This window comes from Myotis brandtii, unplaced genomic scaffold (assembly GCF_000412655.1).
Source record: "Myotis brandtii unplaced genomic scaffold, ASM41265v1 scaffold196, whole genome shotgun sequence".
Lineage (NCBI taxonomy): Eukaryota > Metazoa > Chordata > Mammalia > Chiroptera > Vespertilionidae > Myotis > Myotis brandtii.
Window position 1 is genome coordinate 4123451 of NW_005357311.1, and position 26186 is coordinate 4149636.

The 26186-nt window shown below is 38.2% G+C and overlaps 1 protein-coding gene across 8 annotated transcripts in view; it reads right to left on the reverse strand.

Moving 5' to 3' along the window:
• The window catches only part of RHOBTB1 (Rho-related BTB domain containing 1), a 117504-nt gene that overhangs the window by 67400 nt on the left and 23918 nt on the right, over positions 1 to 26186 (reverse strand). Inside the window, exon 1 of one of the 8 annotated variants that reach the window (XM_005865121.2) lies at positions 347 to 443. The exons of 6 other annotated variants lie outside the window; for them this stretch is intronic. The gene's annotated coding sequence lies outside the window, so the exon portion shown is untranslated. Of the gene's footprint in view, positions 1 to 346; positions 444 to 26186 lie in introns of those variants that run through there. One more of the 8 variants, XM_005865115.2, reaches the window with a different exon arrangement.

Below are 26186 nucleotides of genomic sequence, written 5' to 3' on the forward strand. Positions count from 1 at the left end.
CCGCGGTGGCGGCAGCCGCGCTCACTGTGACGTTAGCAGCCTTCGCGGCTATTTATATCCACACGATTGGATTTCATTCATGAAACCAGGGCCTGGTGTGTCTGGGCGCTGGTGCGCGGGTGGCCAAGGGGCCTCAGCTTTACGCAGACTGGGCCCGGGCTCGGAGGCGGATTGCCCAGGACAAACATGCGCAGAGCATGGGAGACCCAGGCCCCTCTCCCGAGCCGTGGGGAGGGGCGGGTCGATGAGCTTTGTGCCCCGGTTCCCATCCCTAACATCCCACCCATTCCCGTGCAATTGCTGGCCCTTGGTCCCAGGCTCCGGAAAAGTAAGTTGGGCCACTAACCGGCTGGGCAGCATGGCTTTCTTTCCCCTAGCAGCTGACCGGCCGCGGACTCCGAGGGAGGACATTGGCTTTTGTTTCAAAACCGAGCCCAGCTGCTGACTAAGGGCGGCGTTAGCCCAGCCTCCTCCTCCCCTGGGCGGCTGCACGTGCTGTGCTGTCGGGCTTCCCCCTCTGGGTTCCTTCCTTGGTGACTTAGCTCTTGGGATCCCAGCAGGGGGCTTAAGGACTCACAGGCAGCCCCCAACCTGAGTAAGGGGGTGACTTACAACCTCCAACAAATGGCTGAGCGAGGAAGTGAAATTGACTTCTGGCCGCTCATGGGTTGTCAGAATCCTTGGAAACCCAAGATAGCCCATCTCTCTTCTTCCAGGCTGACTGTGACCTCTGAGGACAGGACCAGGGTTTTTTTTTTCAGGATTCACATAAGTATTTAGAATGCTTACAGTATGTCAGGTACTCTGTCAGGTTCTAAGGAGAGATGACAGTGAGCACAACCAAGCTGGCCTGGGCCCTTGGAGAGCGTTGAGAGGGCCTGCTAAAATTAGTGTGCCCAGACCTCCTCACTTCCAGCCTGGGCAACAATGGTATTGATGTGCTCAGCTACCTTAAAGGGATTTATTCATTTAATAAACCTTTATTTAGAAAGATGTGTACAAAGGGCTGGGTATGCAAAGATGGCAATGTGTCCTTGGTCCTCAAGGAGTTCTCTAGTAACATGTTCTGAGATATTGAGGGCTGGGGAAAAGGGAGCCATATTTTATTGCAAGGGCTCTCTCTTTGCCATATCCTCCAAGAAACAGAACATTGGGAAAATTCCTAAAAGCAAACCCCTCAGTCCCTCAGTTTCTTCCAGGAAACCATTCTTAGTTTCCCAGATGGAGTACTTACTGTCCCTTCCCAGGTCCCCCAGATGAGTTCTAGTCCATTGGGCATTCCTACTCTTCCCCACTGGTTTATATTTCCTGCAGAGACAAAGGCTTGCCTGGTGCTCTCTGAATGTCTCAGAGGCTCCAGGATATAGTGAAATTCAATGGTTTGTTTATTTTTGGCAAGGAAAGGTATTACAGGCAGCCTGCTTTGTTTAGGCCATCCTCATTGAACTGTCTTCGAAATGGAGTTATCAGTCCCTAATCTTTTCAAACTACCCTCAAGGCTAAGAATTAGGGTAGAAACTCAAAAGAAATGGGAATCAACATGTATTGCAGCCATCATATGTGGCAGGCAGTGGGCTTGAATGTTGAAAACATATTTGCTCAGTTAATCCTCACAACAACTGATGAAGAAGATACAATTAATATCATAATCATTTTATAGATGATACAACTGAGGCATGCAGAAGTGAGTAGTTTTCTGAGTTTTTGACAGTTGTACTTGTACCTGGGTCAGCTTGTGCCAAGGCTTTATTTTATCACTAACCTGCTTTTTGGTATCCTTCCTTTCCTGTTTCTTTCATTTCCTCAGTAATAAATTTTTTAAAAATTAAGTGGCATACTTAAGCAAGGTAGGTGCTAGGCCCCAAAAGACATTTATACAAAGACTCCAGTTGACAGACTACCATTCAGTTGTCGCTTGCCTTCCATACCCAGGGGACACTGAGGCTCAGATAGGCCTTCTAAAGGATGCTGCTTCCATAGGGGTAAAGAACAAACAGTCATCACGAAATTGCCCCGTTGATGCCTAAACCTGAGGGAAACTGACCAGAAGAACTTTCAGGAAAAAAATAATTGGTTAAACAGCAATCAAGATTGCAGAGGAAAAGTCACTATTCTAGAAAGTCCTAACATATTAAGGCAATGATCTGAGAAAGAGTCTGCCATAATTATGCTAAGTAGCTCTCAAATTTTACAAATGACCCCCCCCCAATTCTAGAAAAGTTGGAGAAACCAGTCTCTACTTTGCCAACAAAGAAGTGAAAAGGAACAATAGTAAATTGAACTCCAGAATTTATCCCTGTTCTTGTTATTACCACAAAATAACCCACATCTGTATACTGAAATTGTTGTTTGCTAATAAAATCAATACTATTTGATTTTACTAAATATAAAAATGGGTATTTAAGCTTAATTAAACCAACACTGCATATTTAAATACTTCCAGGATTATACTGTACAAAAGTGGATGTAAAAGCTTTTTGACTAGCTTTTATGGTAAATAGTTATCAAAGTCATAGGATTAAAATATAATCTCCACAATGAATATAGAGAACTGTTCCATTATCACAAAAGCACTTTATCATGCTACCCCACCAGCCATTCATCTGTCCTCCATCTCTACAGTTTTGTCACTTTGAGACTGTTATATTAATGGGAGAATACAATATATAATGTTTTAAGATTGATTTTTAAAAAACAAGCACAATGCCCTTGAGGTTCATTCAAGGCATTGCATGTATCCGTAGCTCATTCCTTTTTATTGCTAAGTAAATTGGCATTATACCAGAGTATCTTTATCCATGTACCCACTAAAGGATGTTTGAGTAGTTTCCAATATTTTGCTACTATGAGTAACAGTTCTATAAACATTTGTATACAGGTATTTGTGTGAGCATAAGATTTTTATTTCTTTGGGATGAATGCCCAAGAATGTGATTGCTGGGTCATATGCTAAGCACTATTAAACTGTGTTTCAGAGTGGTTGTACCATTTTACATTCCCACCAGTAAGGTAGAAGAGGTTTAGTTTCTTCACATTCTCACTGGCATTTGGTATTATTACTTAAACAAACAAAAAAAATCAGTTGTTCAGTAGTTTTGTAGGGACGACTTATTGTGGTTTTAATCTGCATTGCTCTAAAGGCTAATGATGTCGAACATCTTTCACATGCTTACTTGCTGTTCAAATCTCTTAGCTAAAACATCTGTTCGTGTCTTTGGCCTATTTTATAACTGGATTGTTTATTTATTTTTTTACTATTGAGTTTTGAGAGTTTTTTTAAAAAGTATATTCTCAAGTCATAGGATTTTTCAAATTACTACCTCAAGATAACTAAGTTCAATTCAATCACTATTGTTCAACATTTCTATTGCCATCAGTTTACAGAAAACATTCTCAGGGAGTTACGTAAAGCACACCCACGTACTCACATAAGACTCCTGTAGAGAGGGTTTTACTATTGAGTTTTGAGAGTTTTAAAAAAAAGTATATTCTCAGGTCATAGGATTTTTCAAATTACTACCTCAAGATAACTAAGTTCAATTCAATCACTATTGTTCAACATTTCTATTGCCATCAGTTTACAGAAAACATTCTCAGGGAGTTACGTAAAGCACACCCACGTACTCACATAAGACTCCTGTAGAGAGGGTCTTTTCCGTATTATTTTATAAACTTGCATTTCAGTGGTTGGCACAACCGACGCCTAAAGCCCAGCAACACGTGGTGGCGGTGCCAGAAGTCCAGTTCTGGCTTCTGCGCATGCTCAAGCGCAGGCGCAGATACTGGCGCAGGCGCAGGCGCGGACACAGGCGCAGACACTGGCGCAGGTGCGGACACCTTTCCAGCCGCCAAATCGCCGCAACGCAGCCACAGAGCCCACACACGCCAGAGAGGAAGACCCCTGAGGTCGTCTTTTCGTCCTCGGACGCTGTCTATGGCTATAAAGAGGATGCTCCCTTAGGTGGCGAGCTTCAGGTGTTCCAGAGGCTCTTTCCTACCAGGGTTTGAAGACAAGGACGCTTAAAGCTCACTCTTGCGCCCATTTTTAAGACTCGATGTGTCTGGTTGCAAGATACTAAAAAACAGCGGTGCGCGAGGATTCCTGGCGTGAACCAGTGGCTTTCACGACAGCCGTGGCGGTCCTCTAAAGATGAAGTGGCTGGTGACATGGCCCACGTGCGGACTCGCATGCTCGGGTCGTCTGGCTTTTCCAGAAACGCTTCTGCCTGCGCCACTGACCAGGGGAAGGCCTCTGGGCACTGGACGTGAGCAGCGCTGTAGCGCGGACTTCCCTGTAGGAACCAGCTCCTGTGCCAGCTTCCCCAGCTCCCACCGCCGCGCCAGGGAGAGCGTGCGCCCCAAAGGCTCCAGCTGATGATGGCAGGAAGGTAAGGCTGACCCTCCTCTGTGGCTCATCAATGCTAAGCGTTAAAGGTCAAACGGAGAATGACCCGAACCTCCCGGGGCCTCTACGAGATGCTTCTCGCAGTTGTCAGACTCCTCTGGGGCCTGGTGATGCGGGGCGTTCCATCTGGGGTCCCTTCCCTAGGTTTCATGTGGTTGATAATGGCAATAAGATGGGTTACCCGCCACCACGAACCCTTTCCTTTCCAAATGCCACAGGCAGGCGTTGCATGCATCTGTGTTAATGGGTCTTTCATTTGGCAAAGTGTGAAAACCCTTCAGCCCAAGGGCTTTGGGATGTGACTACTTGGGAATTTATCTCAGGTGCTATTAGTCAAGCCAGCTCCGAGATCTCTGAAGCTTCTATTTTCTGTCCACTGTTCTGGGGTAATCTTTGTTATTCTTTTTTTTTTAAAATGTTTTTATTGATTTCAGAGAGGAAGCGAGAGGGAGAGAGAGATGATAGAAACATCAATTATGAGAGAGCATCATAGATCGGCTGCCTCCTGCACGCCCCCTACTGGGGATATGCCCTTGACGGGAATCGAACCTGGGACCCTTCAGTCCGCAGGCCAATGCTCTTGCCACTGAGCCAAACAGGCAGGGGTGGGCAAACTTTTTGACTCGAGGGCCACAATGGGTTCTTAAACTGGACCGGAGGGCCGGAACAAAAGCATGGATGGAGTGTTTGTGTGAACTAATATAAATTCAAAGTAAACATCATTACATAAAAGGGTACGGTCTTTTTTTTTTTTTAGTTTTATTCATTTCAAATGGGCCGGATCCGGCCTGCGGGCCGTACTTTGCCCACGGCTGGGCTAGGGCAATCTTTGTTATTCTTAACTGGGAATCAACTGAAAGAGATGTTCTTTACCTAAAACCTACAGGTGGAAATTATAACTCCCAGTCTTGGGTTTTTAGTTCAGTTATCACTGTCAGTCTTGATGTAGTTTCTAGGAAAAGCTTTTGAAAATAAATACTTAAAAGAGTTTATCTTAAATATATAAATTTAAAGATGTTTATATGTATTTATAGGCGAACACATGAATACTAACCTTAATCTAATGGATTCAATCCTGGAATTTCCGAGATTATCCATTTAAAGATAGAAGCATTAAATCCTGGGTGCTTTTAGTTGTTAGGTCTATGAAGGCAAAAATACTTTTTACGTTGGAGTTTCTAATTTACTGGGCACCAATGGTTATAGTCTATGAGCTGGAAATCAACAAAAAAAGTATCCCTTTTTTATAGCATGTTAAACATATTTTTGCAGGTTTGTATGGATCCATTCATTAGGTTTTCTGTTGGGGTGGGGCAAGTTTCGTAAAAAAAAATGTGATTTTACAAGCTCCACAATTCTGAGTATATTCTTTTTTCTGTCAAAATCTCTCTTGCCAAGATGGTGGTGTTCCACAGCTCTAGCTCAGCATGTGTAAGAGGGAGGCAAACAGCCTTTATGGTTATATGTCTGGCTTTGTTGGCATGGCCATTACTGATTGGAAAACATGTATTCACATCTATACAAAGAAGAAAAACAACAGTCTCATGCACAATGTGTATTTTTAGTTTAGTTTGTTTGTTTTGTTTTTAGAGTACAACATGATTCTGTACTGGAAAAAATCTGCATGTGATGGGACATTTGTTTCAGGAATAAGCTACATTTCCTCCTCATATTTGCAAAAGGTGTTAATGCTAGACTTCGGTTTTACCTAATTAAAAATAAATGAAAATATTTATGACTCATAGCATGTTTGAGGCTGTCTTGCCTGACCAACTGTTTCATACAACAAACACAGAACTGTGTTTCTGTTCATGAAACAAGTGGGGAAAAAATCCCCAAACACACATTAAGGGAACACATGGTAGTTGAAAGCACAGAAAAATGGGATTGTATTTGGCTGTCCCACTAACTAGCCATGTAATTCTGTGCTAGTCTTAATTTATAACAACTCAAAGTTCCATATATGAAATGAGAACAAGAATAATAACTTTCTGAAAAGTTGTTAAGAGACTAAATGAAATAGTGTTTGTGGAAAACGTCTTGTAAAATGTGAATCTCTATACACATTGGTAAATGTAAAATTGGACTCATCATGAGGCCATTTAAAAATAATGTGCAGCACAAGGTATCGTTTGATTTGGGTGTACCAAAGATCAATCATTCCTACAACTCATCCCCCAAATGCTGACTGTAAGCATTATACATAATAGCCTCCATCAAGTTCTCTCTGTAAAGTAGAAAGTTTAGTATTTGAGGTTTTTGCACTGCGAATGACTTGCAATTGCTGCCTTTTCTTCCATCTATAGAAGTGAGCTAAACTACATGTAGAAACTAGAAAAATAAATGGACTGCTCATGCATATACACACAGCCCACTTCAGAAAAATAATTCCACCTACGTTCATATCACAATTTTCTGCTTACCAAACATTTCTAATATACGTTTCACTTAATCTTCATGACAGCCTTGAGAATTATTATCTCAAGTATGAGAGAAGGGGGAAATGAAGTTTCCTAGAGGGTAAGTGACTTGCTTTATGTCAGCGGAGGGGAAGCCAGAATTCTGCTTAACCCAGAATTCTAACCCTGATCTTCTGGTCATGCGGATGTAGATATTCTGAAGTAAATTAGTGCATAGTACACTAACATATGTATAGGTATCACTTTAAAAGAAGACACATTTTTTAGAAACTCCAGTGACCTGGAAGGAGACATACAGTCACCAGAAAAAAGCTGAATTGGGAGGCTTTTTCTTAATAGGCATCACTCCTTTCATAATGGTTCCTTATCTAAAAGCACAGAGGACCTGACTCAAGAACATCTGATGCAATGCATACACTTGCAGTCTCTCCTTAACTCTGTAAACATATTTACTTTAATATTTCATGTGACTCCAGTTTACCACTTGGTAAACTCCCCTTTATGGACAAGTGAGTTAAACTGCATTGCAGGTGAGTGATATCAGCAGTTAAACATGTCAGATCAATATTGAAGGAGCATAATCGCTTAGTTTGTAAATATAAGCTGGTGGCTCCTGACATCAGAACACAAAATCTCACTTCCCGTCACAGCACCAGTCTTAGAGGAAACTGAAGTTTTGGTGAAAGACATGGAAGTATCATTATGTTTTCATCCCACAGTGCCTTGAACAGTAAGAAAGACCATAGTAAATGATTTTTAATAATGATAAATGATAAAACTTTTATAAGACACCTTAGTTATAATTTCTTCTAGTTTATATACAGGCCATCTGTGTGACTTATGACAAAGCTGCAATTTTAAGGGAAAACTATGTTCCACGTTTTTATTTGTTCTACTGTAACAATTGCCAGCATTACATTGATCATCATGAAGATGTTTTGCAGAGAATTAAGTGTGATAAACAGGCAAGGTACTTAGTGTGCTTGAACAATAGAAATAAACACCACTATCACCACCTGACTTTTTAATCTGTAATTACACTAGTTAATATTTTAGTAAACACCCACTATGTGTTGGGCAGGGTGCTAAATGCTTTCACATTTACATTAACTCTCAAAATGACTATGAGGAAGGTACCACTATCATCCCCACTTCATGGATGAGGAAACTGAGGACCAGAAAGGTCAAGTCACTTGCCAGAACTAAAATTCCTATTTGTTTGCTTGTTTATTTAATCCTCACCCCAGGATTTTTCCCATTGATTTTTAGAGAGGGGAAAGAAGGTAGATAGACAGAGAGAGAGAAACATTGATTTGAGAGACACATTGATTGTTGCCTCCTTGCACACGCCCAGACTAGGGCTGGGATTGAGCCTGCAACCGAGGTATGTGCCTCTGACCAGAATCGAACCCAGGACCCTTCAGTCCTCAGGCCGACACTGAGCCAAACCCACTAGGGCTCAAATACCTATTTAAATATTATTCATTTTAAAGTAGGAACTCCTCATAGGCAAAAAAATCTACTTTCATATAATAAACATTTCATATTTACCATTCCCTATTCATTCAAAGTAAAGCTGACTACAATGCATAATATCACACTGTGTGATTAGAAGACTAATGGTCTATAGATCCTCTTAAATTCAAATATCAAATTAAATTACCTTAATACGTTATATTTCAGAAACTTCAGGTAGGTTAAAGGTCAAGTATAGTTGAAGAGAGTGAGATGTCATCTTCATGAGATGACAACTTTAGGACTGGCAGGGTCTTGACAAGCTGGCTAACATCTGAGGGTCATTTGTCTGTGAGTGATATCACCTCACCACCGTAATGTATCAGAAAACTAATAATGCAATGTGTAATTAATTCCTTGATATTTCCTTAAGAAATAAATTATTATTCTACTTCCTACCTAATAAAACAACTGGGATATTACAATAGTTTCACCTTGTGGCAGCACTGTCAGGTTGATAAGAGGGGGAGGTTAAAATGGGCAGAAAAAACACAGCCCATTTAAACAGATGATGTGATTATGAAGTCTGATTTAAATACATGGACAGTATGGGCAAGGCAGGGACTTAGGCTCCTAATAAGTGTATCATTCCCAATTACTCAAGTAAAGAATATACCTTGATGTTTAAATATCCACATCTATCCAGAGGAGGAATAAGCTGGACACATAAGAACCCATTACTTCAAAAGAGATGCTTCTTTCTTCTTAATTCTTGGCCAACCCAGATTCCTAGTTGAAGATCTGGGTCTCTCACTCATTTCTCTAAGTTACATGGCACCTGAAGGGACAGTGGTCTTTGTGTGAGATGGGTACTAAATATGACACTCACAGGAAACAAGAAGAAATATCTGAGTCACTTTTTTCTTAGCAGTTTTCAATACTTCAATACAAACAGTACTTTTGTGTGTGTGAATAGTAAAGTAAAGGTGATATAACATCTACTGTGAACATAAATAGTTCTTCCGCTTTCTATAAAAAGGAACCTGTCACAACTGTTGATCTTATGAGCATTATTGCTTGTACCGTTTGATTATTGCTGGACTTGATGTTTCTTCTCAATAACACATTTGAGTTGGCTAACAGATGAAATAAAGTTATATTTCTTATTGGAAGACTTCTCAGGGCATTTATATGTGAAAAGAAATTATGCATTTATAAGAAGAAATAGTCTTGTTTTGGGCTGCCCATTCATATTAGACTAAGTAACCCTTCTATGTAACCAACAATCCACAGTGTTTCACTGAACACACTTTGTGGACATCGAGTAAATAATACAAAAACGGTGGATAAGTCATTCCACACAACTTAACATGGAGGCTTCCTTTTGATTGGGCAGACATGTGGGTCATTGTGGTCAATTATTCAAGGAGTAACTGCCCTCGGTTTTCCCAAACCACAGATAATTGCCATCTATCATTACTTGGCACAAATACATTCACTTAAATTGCCAGTCTAGTATATACCAGCAGTGCTAATTGTAAAACACTGTAATTGGAAGGAGTGACCCAGTTATTAGAAAAGCATTCTCTTAGTCTAAATTTGTGGTCTGGTAACTTGTCAGTGATGGATACTCAAATGGGTCCAGTGTTTAATGCAAAGGAAACAAGAACTCATATTCACCAAGCTTATTTGTTGTTTAAAAAATAACATCACTATATTGAAAATTAAGTGTGTGCTATCATGGTTGATGAGGTATTTTTCATTTAAACGTGTTATTAAATTCATAACAATTTTTAGCCACTAATTTTCTTCATGAACAGTAATGAACTACTATCATGTGGGATTCTACAAAAGTTGTACAGTTGGGCCTTATTTCTTAATAAGCTGGTAATACTCTTCTGTGTGTAGAATTGTAAGCAAATAAGTGAAATGGTTGTTTTAAGCCTCCACATTCTGGATTAATTTGTTATACAGTGATATATAAACATAATGCTAGATCTTTCTTTTGTTTTGGAGGAGGTATTCATGCATTTATTGGTTTTATTAAATGGTAACAACTTTACCATGTTATAATCTTTCCCTTCCCCCAATTTTGTATTGGAGGACATACTTATTCTTTTATTTTTTTATTATTTTTTTTAAAAATATATTTTATTGATTTTTTACAGGGAGTAAGGGAGAGAGATAGAGAGTTAGAAACATCGATGAGAGAGAAACATCGATCAGCTGCCTCCCGCACATCTCCCACTGGGGATGTGCCCGCAACCCAGGTACATGCCCTTGACCGGAATCGAACCCGGGACCCCTCAGTCCGCAGGCCGACACTCTATCCACTGAGCCAAACCGGTTTCGGCCATACTTATTCTTTTAATAAAGTTTGCCAATTACCCCTGTTGGGTGCCATTGGGCCCTGGATATCCAAAAATGAGAAAAAGATTCAGAAGAGCTGTCAACCTCACCGAGGAAACAGAAATACTTACACACAGGACCTGTTTTGTTTGTTAGAATGTTGTGTGTCCAGTGTAATGACAGCACAGAGCAGGGATTAACTCATTCAGGTGGCTGGGGAGGGGGGCAGAATCTTCCAGAAAATCCTAGAAGGAGCATTGTTTGTGTTAACCTTGAGGGATGAAAGGAATTCTCCCAGGTGGAGAAAGAGAGGCATGGAAGAGAGCATTCAGTTCTGAAGGAAGAGCATTAGCAAAGTTCTGACAGTATGAAAGAATATGATGGTTTTGAATAACTAAAAGTAGTCTTGAATAGCCATGTAATAGGTGAAGTGACAAAGGTGATTCAGCTGTCCAAGGAGACAGAAGCCTTGAATGCCATTCTAATGAATTTGGTTTCAGGGCAAAGTGAAGCCATCTGAATGATTTTTTAATAATTGTACTTAAATCAAGTGTAATTTATATACAGTAAAATGTCTAATATCTTGAGTTCAATGACTTTTAATATATCTAAGTACCTTTTTTACCACCACCTGAACCAAGATGAGGCCAGCATAACACTCATAACAAAACCTGACAAGGACATCATGAGCATAGACACATATCCTGAATAAAATATTAGCAAATAAAAATAGTATTAGCAAACCCAGAAGTTTAGCAAAGGATAATACATTAAGGCCAAATTGTCGATAATGCAAGGTTGGTTTAACATTTAAAAAATCCATAATGTAAATCATGATATTAGAATAGAAAATCACATGATTATCTCAACAGATACAGATAATGCGGTTGATATAATTCTATACCCATTCATAATAAAAACAAACACCAAAATGTTTATCTGAGCATTTAAAGCAAGGAAAAGGCATGACCAGCTTAGGGCTGTTTAAAATAGAAGACTTTTAATGAAGCAGTCACAGTTCTTATTCTTGCAGCAAGGAGCTACAGTATGACATTTTTTTGGGGAAAGTTTCCAGAGATAGGGGAGAAAACAAAATCCACAGAAATCCAACTCTACCATGTGAGGAGCTATGACAAATGCTGACTGCTACTAAAAAGCAATAGATTCACTCCAGACCTCTTTAAGAGCTATGCAGACAAGCAAGGACTCAGACAGGGTCCATTAAAAATGTGATTGCTCTATACAACACAGGCAGCAGTGATAATGGATATGACTTACATGTCTCTGGCTGCCTTATGCTGAAAAAGAAATGCAACAAGATAAAAAGCTGAATAGTTTAGGCCTATAGTGATGGCTCATTGCAATAAAGATAACTGGTAGAAACCTGAGCCCTCATTTTGTCTGTCAGTGTCCAGCTGTGTGCCCGTTGGAAAGACAGGTTAGGTTATCCCTTGGGCCTGTTTCTGTATTTATGAAATACAAAGTGGACTAGACTAGAAGGGCCTCAGAATGAGTCATATCTGGGTTTCAATCCTGGCTCTAGCCTTTACCATCTATATAACCTGTGCCTTACTCTCTCTATCTGTATAATGGAAAGAAACCTCAAAATGTCCCTCTGAGATTAAATAAGATCATGTAAGTGGAATTCTTAACATATTCACTGCACAGATTGAGCACTCAGTAAAGGTAGATGTTATTAATGTTTTTAAGAATTAGCTATAAGGCTCTGAAATGCTATAATGATAAATTGTCAACTGGAAATACTCATTTGTTCTGACATGGAGATGTTGTGGAAAGCTTTGAAATTCTGTTTATCCTGCCTGTCATCACAGGTGGTACCGTAAGAAGCTCGGTAATTTTAGCAGGAAGGAAAACAGAAGGGTAGATATTTTTTCATGATTTAATCTTGGTAATGTACCAATGATTTTATTACCATGTGCAAAAAACTATGATGACATTTCTTATACTCGGATAAGTACTAAGTGAAAATTTTAATTAAATGATGCATCCATAGAATTTCCATAGAATGTAATTAATGTGACAACCAGAACCCCCTATTGATTACACTTGTAAATTTAATCAAATAGTATGTTTGTCTCAATAATCCAACAGAGTCTGACGTCCACAGCCAGACATGTGGTTTTTGCCAGTTGTAAATAAACTGCTCACAGGAACAAAGTACCCCCTTAGAGAACTGGAAATCGAATCATCTGCATTTGCAACATAACACATTGTGTCAAACGAATGACTGCTTTTTCCCAAAGTAATTTTATAGTATCTGAGACTTTGAACTATTTGGTTAGACCAAATATTTGAACTGGGCATACTCAGGAGAGGTTTAAATGATTTTACTTTTTGTATCATGCCCCCACCATCTGATACTTTCTTATTTACTGGCGATCATAGCCCAAATCACGAAAAACTTGTAATAAGCTGCAATTGGATTGCATTTTTGGTGGCCTTTTAGGCAGTAATGGCAGGTTGGCTGCCCTCACTGGCCTGTATCCTTTGGTGCCCTTGACTGCTGCTCTATTGCTTACTACCTTTAGTACCTATGAACTTGTCATTGCCACTTCATGAAGATGCCCTGTCACCATCATGTGGCAAGAGCAGGATTGCAGAGTCTTTTTCAGCTCTCGTCCTGTAGCTCTTCCTTATTTGTTTAGTGACTTGGGGTTGGGTTTGTGGATAGAGAGTCATAACTCTGCCCGGTACTCAGAGTCCAGTGTGCTTTACTCAGGGCAGCTTTTTCTTCTACCATTGAACCAACCAATGGAAGAGGAGTGGGTGGCCCTCATTCTCAGAGGGCCCTGGGGCTGGCTTCCTAGGTGACTTCAGTTGGTCCTTCAGTGATGTTCAAAAGAGACTGTGCCATGCCATGCGAATTACACTCAAAACAGAGAGACCACACCAACATTATTTGGAGCTCGTAGAAAGCCTTGTATCCAATGAAAACATCCAACAGTGAGGAAAAAAGTCAGCACAGAACTGTGTGACATTTTAAAAATAAACAATTAGGGGAGTGAACGCCCAGTTTAGAAAAAAACCCATCTAGAAATGCACTGGAAGGAAAGTCCATTTCCAACAGGCAGTGTGGCTCTGGAGCCGGACACTTGTGACTCCACTGCTCACGAGCTGTGTGATTCTGGATGCAGTATTGAACCTCTCTGGGATTCCTCTCTAAAAAGGGGATCTGTGCATTGAATACATTGCCTGGAACATAATTAAGAGCAACATTCTGCATATGTTCCATCGACATATGAGAAAGCTGCCTCATATAATAAAATGAGTGCAATCATGTACTAAGCACTACCTCACTATAATGTCACATAGATCTAGGTCAGAGTGAGGAGACCTTGTCTGAAAAGCATTTGGCAATTTTCAAGTTATGTGACCTTGGGAAACCCCCTATGGCTCTCTAATTCTTAGAAATGTCTGGAATGGGCTTAACTACACTCACCTAGGATCAACATTGCTGTGTGTGGAAGTGCTTTTACAAGCTCTGCATTCTAAGCAAGATAGGCTCTTATTCTATTAATATATTATCACAATACTATTAAATGTAATGATTGTTTATAATGTTTTTTTCAAAGAAATTGACAATTTTTCTGCCCCTCAGATCCAGAATCTCAAAATGAGCTACATGATAGAAACTCAAAATGAGCTACATGATAGAAAATGTCTGCTGATTATAAAGCTTACATTTTGTTAGTAGGCTGTAGTTTTTTTGTTGGAACCAACATTAGAATCACCTGGTTATCTGTGACTTCCAATGTAACAATTCTCAACAGAAAAAAAGAGACTATTTCTACAAATAATATATCAAAATATACACAATGGTTATATTTTCATTTTAAATATAATCACACAGAAATGGCAGGAGAAATAAATGATGAATGTCTAATAGTAGCCATTTTATAGATACATCTCAAACTGCAAATGCAAAGTAAAGTTAGGAGTCAAAATTGGCTCTTATACCTACTCTTTCTACAAACAATTTTTTTAAAATATGTTTTTTTTAAATTGATTTCAGAGAAGGAAGGGAGAGGGAGAGAGAGAAATATCAATGATGAGAGAGAATCATTCATCAGCTGCCTCCTGCACCCCTCCCCCCCTCCCAACTGGGGATCTAGCTGCAACCGGTATGTGCCCTGACCTGGAAAGGAGCCGTGACCTCCTGGTTAATGGGTCAACACTCAACCACTGAAGCACACTGGCTGGGCCGATGTGCATGTTTACTCCCATTCCTCTTTAGTGCCTTCTGTTTCTTAAAATGTTAACCCAATTCCTGTATTTTTCCTTTTGGAAGAAATTTTCACACCTTCAAGAAGAAGCAAATTATGTAGTGTTTTTTTTTCCTTCCTCTCATAAACTGTCTCATATAAATGTCTAGGTCTTTTTCGAACAGTCGTAATTTTCTATTTTCTTCTAAAGAAATTGTCCACTTGACAAGTACTTAGAATCACAACTATCCTTTGATAAAGTCTTAAGATGATTTACTGTAGCCCTGGAAATAACAGTGGGCTTAGTCCAATCTGGGAAAATAGAAATAAATATTAGTTTAAGAATCTAATTGTAACAGTTTGTCCCTTTTTAAAATTGTTTTATTGCTTAAAGTATTACAAAGAGTATTACATATGTCTCCTTTTAGTTTGTCCCCTTTTTGAGTTGGTCCTGGTGCCATAAACATTAACCTGTACACTGACAATACTGGTTCTGCTACTCTAATTCTTTCAAACAGTGTCACTGAAAATATCCACCATTTTTAATATGCTTAAACAAATATGTCATTCCTAATCTAATGTTAAAACACCATAAATAATTATCCATATTGTTAGGAATGAGTCTATTTTCTAACATCTCAATAAACTGTTGATTGTAATGCAGACCACGGCTACAGATGTGATGGCAATGTTCCCCCAGGAGGTTTTGCAAATACGTATAATTTCTAGCCAGAGCCATCTGCATAAACAAGCAATCACATAAACAAACCATATCATTTGGTTTGACCAAAAGTTATGGCAGGAATATTCTCAGAGCCACTCTGCTATACAGGTAGACAGATATTATTACCCTCTGCCTCCCACAGAAAACTCAAGTGGCTTAGTAAATACTGACTGAATTATAATTCTGATATCATTAATCTTTTTCTTCATATACTTGAGGTTTGCATCTTGCTCCCAATTTCACAAGATAAAAATGAATAAAGAAGTTTAATCAGCAAATAACCCAAATACAATAAAAGAGATCCTGGAAGATAAATACCTAGGTATTATAAGAGGCTTTTAGGACAGCCTTGCAAAACAGGCTCTTTTGAAAGTTGCACCCTTTGCATAAAAATGTCTGTGAGCAGAATAAAATATTTAAATAGCAACATTAACTAAAATTGAAAACCTCAGCATTAGAAAAGCGCACATTCAGGCTCTCCCTTCCTATTTAGGAAGCTTCCTGTGGTTCCTCATCACCTTTTAAATATAAAGTTATGTGTCCTGTTGGACCGGGACAAGGTTTTTGGAGCCTCCAAAAGAAATGCAAAACATTTATAAAATGCTTTTTATGTTACATTGCTACCAAAGTTAACAACTAGTTGAGTATATTCCTGTGTCATCCTTTCCTGTGCCATGCAATTATCACTTTCTTAATTATAAGCTCCCAGCATTAGTTTCTTTGTTCCTCACATTATCAGTGTATCTTGTAATATAATATCTTACACATTAGGTAACTCCTGGATGAGTTAATAGGCATTCAGTAATACCATGAGTTGTTTCAAACCAACTAAAGGAAAAAACTTTAATTTCTTTGCCTTGACACAACTGTCTCACATCATTTTCTACTTCAAAATGCATGAAAAGAACCAATTAGGGTGTGTGTGCAACGTGCATGTGTGTATTAAGTGATATATGCAAGCAAAATATAATCTTCATATAATGTTCTTTTCTTTCACTCTCTGTAAAAATATACTTCATGCAATGCCCTTTTCTAATATTTAGTGCTTTTGCTAGTTCTGTACTCAGAAATAAACCTACCACTGCCAACTTGCTTATAGAAGACAGATCTGTGAGAAATGGTAAAGGGACTGGAATGAAAGTTGATGCCAGAGAGGACACTGACAGAAAATCCTTTCCTGTGTTCTGGGTCATCACTGCCCTCTAGGGGACACATGGAAAATATATAAAGTCTCAAACATCAAGAAATTTGAGAAGACTGGAAAATTATCTTGTCTATGCAACTTTTACTAAGGAAGGCAATTAAAAACAAATTAAAATTACTTCCAGAATAGCTGTATAATCCTAAAAAATATTTACATTGCATGCTTTCCTAGGGTCACCTAATTTAGAGTCACTCTCAGCAGATAAGATGTTATTTGGTCTGTCCTAATTTTCCTACAGTATTTTAAACATGTTATTTCTTTTCCTATTAAGGAACAGCTGCTTACTCTGACTAATATGTTAGTCACTGTTTATAATTTAAGCTTTCGGCTTTCAATGCTTCAGAAACTAAAACTCCCAGCTTCTTCCAGGATTTCTTTGTAAAGTTAATTTGTATAGAGGAAACTATGCAAACATTTCAAAAGTTGTCAAATTGTTACTTATTTCTGGACCAAGAAGCTTCACTAATTCAAGGTGAAGAGGAAAGAGCAACTTTTGATTTTTACATGGTAGATACAATTTAGAATACCCTCAGGTCAATCTTTTTTATATAAAACTTGAAAAATTAGTGATAATATCTGTTGTAATCCTACTTTATAGGCAGAAATTAATTTGGTCTTTCATTTCTAAAATCTTAAAGGAGAATTTAAATCTTGATACTAGAATGAAGTTTTTGTACATACTAGTAAATATTCTGCCTTAAGAAAATTTCATGACTTTAGGGTGATATTGTGAGGAGTTACTCATAAAACATCTATTTGTCCATCTATTTAACATTTGTTGAATATTCTATTACTCTTTAGATACTATATTAGGGGTTCCTGGTGTTCAAAGAAACTTACCATTCGGTAGAGAAGATAATGAGTATTACAGTATCATTTTGCCCTACATTAATTTTAACTTTATTTAGCAAGTATTATTGAAATGCTTAGTTTTTATTATCTATTACACTTCAAGTATCTTGAAAATAGGGAGTTTATTTTGCTCATCTTTGTATCACCAGTATCTTGGATAATTTAATTTCTCAAGTCTAAAATTGTGTTATTATTCTCAGTTTGTAGGTAAAATATTCAGCAATTTATAAGCTAGTAGGTATTAGAGATTTAAACTCAAATGTGTCTGTATCATCAACAGTAGGATTCCTCTATGCTTATGTGCTTAGCACATAGTAGGTGCTCAATAAATATTTGCAAAGGAATTAGTTGGTGTACTCTTTCTAAGTAGTGTATTATTTGCTTTCATTTTGGTATCTCAGGTTCTTCAAACTGTTATGTTTTGTACATAATAGGTCCTTAATAATTGTTGAATGAATGAATGAATGAATGTAGATTATTTTAGGAAGTGTCCTTTGATTATTTTTTCATTACATTAATTATTATGGTATATCAATAATAGTAGAATAAAGTCTTAATATTAAATAAGTGTCTTATGAGATACAGTATTGATGGTAGACTCTAACCAACCATCCTGAAATTCATTTTCAGATAAACTCAGTACATCTGATAGGTCATGGACCTGCCTTGTTGGCAATTTTATTGTCCAGAAATTTGGGGAAATGAATGCGGGAACTGATATTGCAAAAAAAATAAAATAAAATAAAATAAAATTCTAACAAAGGGGAACTGGTTGACCATGTGGAAGTAACAGGCATTTTATAGAACAAAAAATATATATAGTTTTAAAAACTGTGATGGGATAGGGGAAGTCTGAAAATTATCAGACAAATATGGCAAATTTATGAGAACAGATTTTTAAAAGTTCAGGGAACAGATTAGAAGAATTCTATAGCATGAGAATTTGAAAGAGAAAATGCCTTAGAAAGATTGAGAAGTTTGCAAAAATTCTAAATATACCCCAAACCTTTAAAAAAATCCTCACCCAAGGTTATGTTTTTATTGCTTTTAGAGGAATGGAGGGAGGGAGGGAGGGAGGGAGAGAGAAGGAGAGAAGCATTGATGTGAGAGAGACACATTGATTGGTTACCTCCCACACAACCCCGACTGGCAATTGACTCACATATGCACCAGACCGGGGATCAAACCTGCAACCTAACCGGACTTGACTCAACCCCGCAACCTTTTGGTGTATGGGACAATGTTCCAACCAGCTTAGCCACCTGGCCAGGCCTAAAACCAATTAAAAAAAATCTCAGGCTACATATGTTTTTGTCTTTTTTTTTTTTAAGTTTAAGGAGCACACTGATCCAATTAAAGATGGACCTGCAGCTGAGATGATGGTAACATCGAAGGCTGAGAAAGAAAACAGGTTTCTATTTCCTTTGTCTGTGTCAAGCAGTGAATGATCTTTGGAATGGAAATGATAGACCACTATTACTAAGAGGGAAGAGATGAATAAAGAGAGTGTAAGAAGAAGCCTATATTCTAGATGTCTTCAAGGATTCCTGTTGGTGGGAGCTGTGTCCCTGGGTGTTCATTTCTTGATCACGTAGAAATGATTGTAACCCTGGGGCCAAGAGACAGTATTGGTGTTTTTATAATTATTTTGAACAATCGCCATTACTAGTAATTACCAAGATTTATTGAAATGTGAGATTTGTCCATCACCACCTTCTACTTGTTATCTTTAGAAACTCACGTGAAATTCTTCTGTCCTTCTGGCTTAAGTTTTCTTAAGGAAAGGTTAGATTATATTATACTAGTGGAAGAGGGGCCAGGTCCTAAGAGAAATTGGCCCTGGAGGAAAAAAGGGAAGCAGAAGGACTCCAGTCAGAGGGGCACAGAGGAATGAGGTCTCAAGGGACTGGATTGGAAACCTTATCCCTTTCTATTCCTCCAAAGCCCTAGCCCCTTCCTCTTAGGTCCTTTAATGCCACCTGTCCTCTTCTCTTCCTTCTTCCTGTACCAAACAATTCAAATATGGCTCCATCTGAGCCCACACTGTCTCTGGGTGTAATGCAAATAAGCTTTCTAAGAACCCAGAGAATATCATATACCACCACAGGAAGATAGCTTGGAAGGGTGTTAAATAGATGTAGCATGTAGTCAGATGTGGGAGTGTTTCTTTGCCCAATTCAAATTCTAATGTAGTGTACAAATGAATTTTATAATTTCTATTTCAGAGTTTTAAAACATGAATACAGCCACCAAAATATCAAATTTTGTGTGCTTTGATTTTTAAAAATAGCAGGATACCACTTATGTTTTAGACACTGTGCCAATTCTAGAGACTGTGAGTATGCTGAGGACACTGCGGTAAATGAAAGCTACTGAACCATTGCTGAACACCTTTGAGGAACTGTGGAAAGCAGGGGAGGTGTATAATAGGCAAAGGATTGGCAAATGTGAGTGTGATTTTAAAAAGGGAGAGGGGGAAAGTTTCTCAAAACCTACGTATCTGTGGGCCTCACATCAACCATAAGAAGGCTCATAACTGGGATCCAAATGATTCAGCAAGGAACAGATCATGTAGGTGAACATCATTTTCTTCCCTGAAAGGGGTACTGGACTAACTAGTGGGGCTAACCAGTGTGGGTAGTGGGGGTAACTAATATATCTGGACTTCTACAGAATATTTGCCAAAGCATCACATAGCATCCTAGTGGCTAATATGAAGAAATACTAGTATGAGCTAGAAATCAAGGGTGTTTGGCAACTTGTGGAATAGCCACACCCAGAGGATAACAATGAATGATCAATGTCTGTCTGGAAGGACATTTCTAATGGTGATGCCTCATTTCTGTTACTGTCAACATTAAAAAAACATCAGGCATTAGAATACATAGAAAGTATGCTAGTCAGGTTTACCAATGCAGTAAGTTAGGATTTCTAGTGAGTGAGGTGACAGAATTAGAAAACACTAGACATTCCAAATTTGAAGGAAAAAAAATAAGTTGTCAGGATGGAACACATTTAATGAGGTAACATTAATGGAAATAAATGTGAAGTCTATGGAGGTCCAAAACGAAAATGTAAAAACCCAACTACACAGTACAGGATGGGGTACATGTGACTTGGCTTAGATATTTAAGAAGCACTTAGGAATTTCAACTGTCACTCTGATATAGTTGCCACAAAAGCAAATTCAGTGTTAAGAGAAAGACAGTGCTTGGAATAAAGCTATTGCTAATTTTGTTTTATCCTGTGCAGGTTAGATTATACTCTGAGTTTGCAAAATGTTAAAAAAATTGGAGCACGTTCAGAGGAAAGTGACTAAGGAGATCGAAGTAAGAAAATGAGAGAGAATGGGAAGTATTGGAAAGGAACTTGTCATTATCAAAGAAGAATAAACATTTCATTTGACCAAAAGCTTGTATCTAGGACTAAATGGAATTTACAGAGAGAAACATTATAGTTTCATTCAAGGACTTTCTGTGAACTGGAGCATTCTGATATTGGGAGGCCAAGAGATTCCTATCATCAGAGGTGTTTCAGTGTCACTGCAGTCATCAGAAGAAGATAGGACCATCATTCATGACCTCTCAGGTCCCTTTCAGAGAGTCTTTAGTTTTTGAGTTGTTTACTAATCATTCATTGTACAATGACATTGACTTACCTCTTTAGCGTCACTTTTAGGCTGTACTTTTAGGAATTGTTGAAATGGAGCAATAGAGATACTCTCTCCTCCCATCCCGATGTGAGAGCAGACTATATATAGCACTTCAGATTTACCCATCTCAGTTCTGATGTCCCCAAGGAAAGACTATGCAAACCGGGGCAACTGCTTAGTTGATTCATACAAGGCCAGGTGGGTAAAACTATCACCTGGAGGAGTTTCCAGTGTGGTCTCCAATTCTGTCTGGTAGAGGGATCATTCAGTGCTATGGACGAAACTTGCTATCTATGCTGTCATTTAGTAAAATGCCATCAGTGATCATTTGCCTATAATAGTATCAACTTTTCTCTCAGTACTATAATAAAAACATGTGATTGTTGTCAACAATTCTAATTATTCCATTGCTTAAAAAATGCTTCCTAGTTTTGAATATTGTGGGGTTGATGTGAGTGGTAGTCACAGTTTATATTTGGCACAACAAAATGCTACCCTCCTTAGATATATAAACCCATTATTTCAATCATAACTCATTCAAGAGACAAGGAATGTTAATAAACTACTTTTTTCTTTGTAATACCTTATATCAAATATTTGCTGATCAGTTCAGACCTGTATTGAACATTAACTCTATATTCCATGGCTCTTGGTAATTATCTTAAGTTCAGTGGTGCACATGTACCTGAGGACCTAATAAATTTTTGATAAAAATGGTTCACTATGAAACTTCAGAATCATTTTTGACCCTAGCATAATTCTTTCTGCACTTACAGTACACACAATGGAAAAGTTACCGAATAACACAAGAGTTAAACATTTTCTAACAATACCAAGCTCAGAAAAGAGCTTACATAGCATTTTTTCTGCTTGCTTTACATTTATATTTGTGTCACAATACAAATAGGGCTTTTACAGTTCAAGATTAATGCTATGGCTTTCTATGTTCATTCTATATTATCCAAACTGCATTTGGACCAAGCAACAACAAAAAAATAATCAACTAAATGCTGAACAGCTCATTGTAAAAATATTCATGGACATGTAAAGTCAATACCAGAAGAAATGTCCCAGACTCTATGAGTAACTCACCATTTTTATTTGGCAAAACTTCAGAGAACTGTTGTGATGATTAAATATAAATAATATATGTAAAGCTCTTCCAGGGATTAGCTCAAGGTAGCTAGCTGTTATGGAACATTGTTCTCATTGCCATTATTAGTAGTAATAATGTAATTAAGGACATCTAGAGTCAAGCAGATCATCCATTTGATAAGGAAGAGGTCTGTTTTTCACTTTTTATTTAAAGTTTTCCACTGGTTCAAAAATAGCTGATTAGAAAGTAATGAAAATAATAACCTAATTATAGATTCAGACCAAGCACTAAAGGAATGAAAAATCAAGAATAAGGAAAATAGTTTGGTATTACATTACTTGCAGAGGAGAAGATGTAGGACATTTTGGAAGAGATTTGAATTAGATATTAGAATTTATTCAAAGTGAGGAGGCGTGTTAAACACTGAAATTAATTCCTGTTTAGGTTATAAAATGTTAATCTTCAGTGATAATTGCCCTAGCTGGTTTGGCTCAGTGGATAATCTTTTCTTAAGAAAATGTTCTAATGTTTGAAACAGTTGAGGTAAAACAGCTACTGGAAGATGGAAGAATGATCTCATTAAGTTAAATCTAAATGACTTAATAAATACTGTTTAACACTTATAATTCTTTAAGATGTAAATAAAATAATCTCCAGAATTTTTTATATCTCCATAACATGAAATGTATTACTCCTAATACCTAACATGTATAGCCAAAATACAAAATATTTCATCTGTGCATCACTAGGCTTATAATTAGTTAGGAGTACCCTTCACCTCTATCACAAATAGCTCCAATTAAGTAGATAGAAGACCTTTCAGATTAGTTTTAGGTAAATAATATGAAATACATTTGGAAACAAAACTATATTTCAACTAACAAAATGTAATAATGGGAACTGGGCTCATAATTATGTAGCCATATCAAATAAAGAGATATAAATAGGTAATAAAAGAAACTATGAAACTGCTTAATGAAATAACTTCTTTAAAATTTCCCAATGGCCAGATAAGTAGTACACATTGAATTCTTAAGTTTACTATAAGCAGATATCTTCATGTTGAATTCATTTAAAAATCAGATTCCAAAATAGATGTATAACTAAATTATCAGACAAGGTTTCTTCCCATGTGCATGAAGATAAAAGAGTGCCAGTTACAGAACACCCATTTTTTGGGTGTGAGATTTGGGTTTAGAAGAAATAGCCAATAATCCATTCAGCAAATGTTTATTCTCTAGCAGCCAGGAAATAAATGTTATCTGTGTCTCCTGGTCAGGGCCTGTTGCTAGTAGTATATCCAAAGTAAAGATACAAGTTTATTTGTAAGGGCATTGGTCAGACCTGAGTTTTAATCTTATCTCTATTACTTTCTGGCTGGTGAACTTGCACAAGTAACTTTATTTCCCTGAGGACAATGTAAGGCCATCATTGTTTCTTGCAAGCATTAGTTCCCTTTCATGTGGAGTAGGAAAGGCTTTGTGATAACATGTATGGGAGTGGCTATCCTATATAATAAAGAGGTAATATGCAAATTACCATCACTCCAACACACAAGCTGGCCACCCTCATGTGGTCAAAGATGGCCACTTTCATGTGACCACAAGATGGCCTGCAGGGGAGGGCAGTTGTGGGCAATCAGGCCAGAAGGGGAGGGCAGTTAGGGGCGACCAGGCCAGCAGGTGATGGAGGGCAGTTGGGGGCGACCAGGCCTACAGGGGAGGGCAGTTAGGGACGACCAGGCTGGCAGGCGAGGGCAGTTGGGGGCGACTGGGCCTGCAGGGGAGAGCAGTTGGGGGTGACTGGTCCAGCAGGGGAGGGCAGTCGGGGGTGACCGGGCTGGCAGGGGAGGGCAGTTGGGGGTGATTGGGCCGGCAGGGGAGCAGTTAGGCATCAATCAGGCTGGCAGGGGAGTGGTTAGGGGGTGATCAGGCTGGCAGGCAGAAGCAGTTAGGGGCAATCAGGCAGGCAGGCAGGCGAGCCGTTGGAGCCAGCAGTCCTGGATTGTGAGAGGGATGTCCCAATGGGATTGGGCCTAAATGGGCAGTTGGACATCCCTCGAGGGGTCCCAGATTGGAGAGGGTGCAGGCTGGGCTGAGGGACATCCCCCCCACCCCCAGTGCACGAATTTCATGCACTGGGCCTCTAGTATTATATAAGCAAATATAGATGAGAAATAACTCTCTAGTCCTATGTTCCAGAAATGGAACTTCTACTTCTGTACATGTAGCTGGAGTTATATGTCTTGAAGATGATCTCATTGGCAATATTTACATTAATTACAAAGCTTCTTTCTAGCAGAATGCCAATATGTTATTTTATAAGAAATGCATCCGTGAAGCTAATGAGTTATATAGACTGTATTTTCTCTCTTTGAGTATAGACCAGTGATGGCGAACCTTTTGAGCTCGGCGTGTCAGCATTTTGAAAAACCCTAACTTAACTCTGGTGCCGTGTCACATATAGAAATTTTTTGATATTTGCAACCATAGTAAAACAAAGACTTATATTTTTGATATTTATTTTATAGATTTAAATGCCATTTAACAAAGAAAAATCAACCAAAAAAAATGAGTTCGCGAGTCACCTCTGACACGCGTGTCATAGGTTCGCCATCACTGGTATAGACATATAGATATACATATAAGTATATGGGATGGAGAGTTATAATCAATGAACTGATTAGCAAGTGAATCTGGGTTCAGAGCCATGGGAATAAGTTGGAAAGTATAAATGGCTGATGTTTCAAAACCATGACAATCTAATGGAGTCTTCTCCCTCAGGGTTACATTTGCTGCATGGGCTAGAGACCTGTGTTCTTGGGCCAGGATCTCCTTGAAATGTCAGGGCTGGACAGGCATTGCCCATACCTGTCCTGTTTAGTTTTCTTCTTTTTCTGTAACAACTTCTGATGGACAAGAATGCTTACTTTTAAGAGCTTTTACTTGTAAGAGTTTTAGAGTTACATGTAGACTAAAAGCTGAAATTTTAAGCTGAAATATGATTTTTCATTGGCCTGGTAATGTGTAAATGCTGTACTGATTTTGTCTGGAATCAAGATTGAGTTTCAGCAACTTCTCCATACGCAGTTTTGAAAAATCAGGAATACTTGATTTCATGTAAGTTTTTTCTTTGAAAAAGAATACAGTGATTTTAGTTAGCATGAACATTATTTTTTTTTTTAAGAAACCCTCCTTGATATGTTTCTTTTTGGCATAAGCTAACAGAATTACATAAAAATGAAAACAGAAACATCGTAATAATGGATTCTGAGATTACAAGAATGAGAACTTGAGGATCAAGTCCAGTTCAACATTTACAATAATAAGACACTCACTGGTATCTCATGTTCTGTGAGGGGTTGTGGAAAATGAGGAAGCGTAAGGGAGTCTTATCTGGTTCTCTGCCCTTTTATTCATTGTTACACTAGAAAGTGATATAAATCCCCAGTTCTCCTGTAAGGCTATGTAAGGACATGGACTTCTCAGGGGAAAATGATATATGTAATTTAGAAGCTGCAATATTGGTCAAATAAATGTAACTAGGAATAATAAATGCTATTGAAAAGGTCTGGACTGGGGTAAGCCCTTGGGTATTAGATATTGGAACAATGTCATATAAGGAAAGCCTATAATAGCATTTCATTTGGATAATTTATTAGTTGGAAGGTTTTATAAAAGAGTAAATTTTCTATACTTCATATATTGAATTTATACTCTAATATTCAAAATGTTTCTTTTGATTATATGTGTATTTTTCTATTTTTTATAACAGAGGATACAGTTAAATCTCTCAATTTATATTTA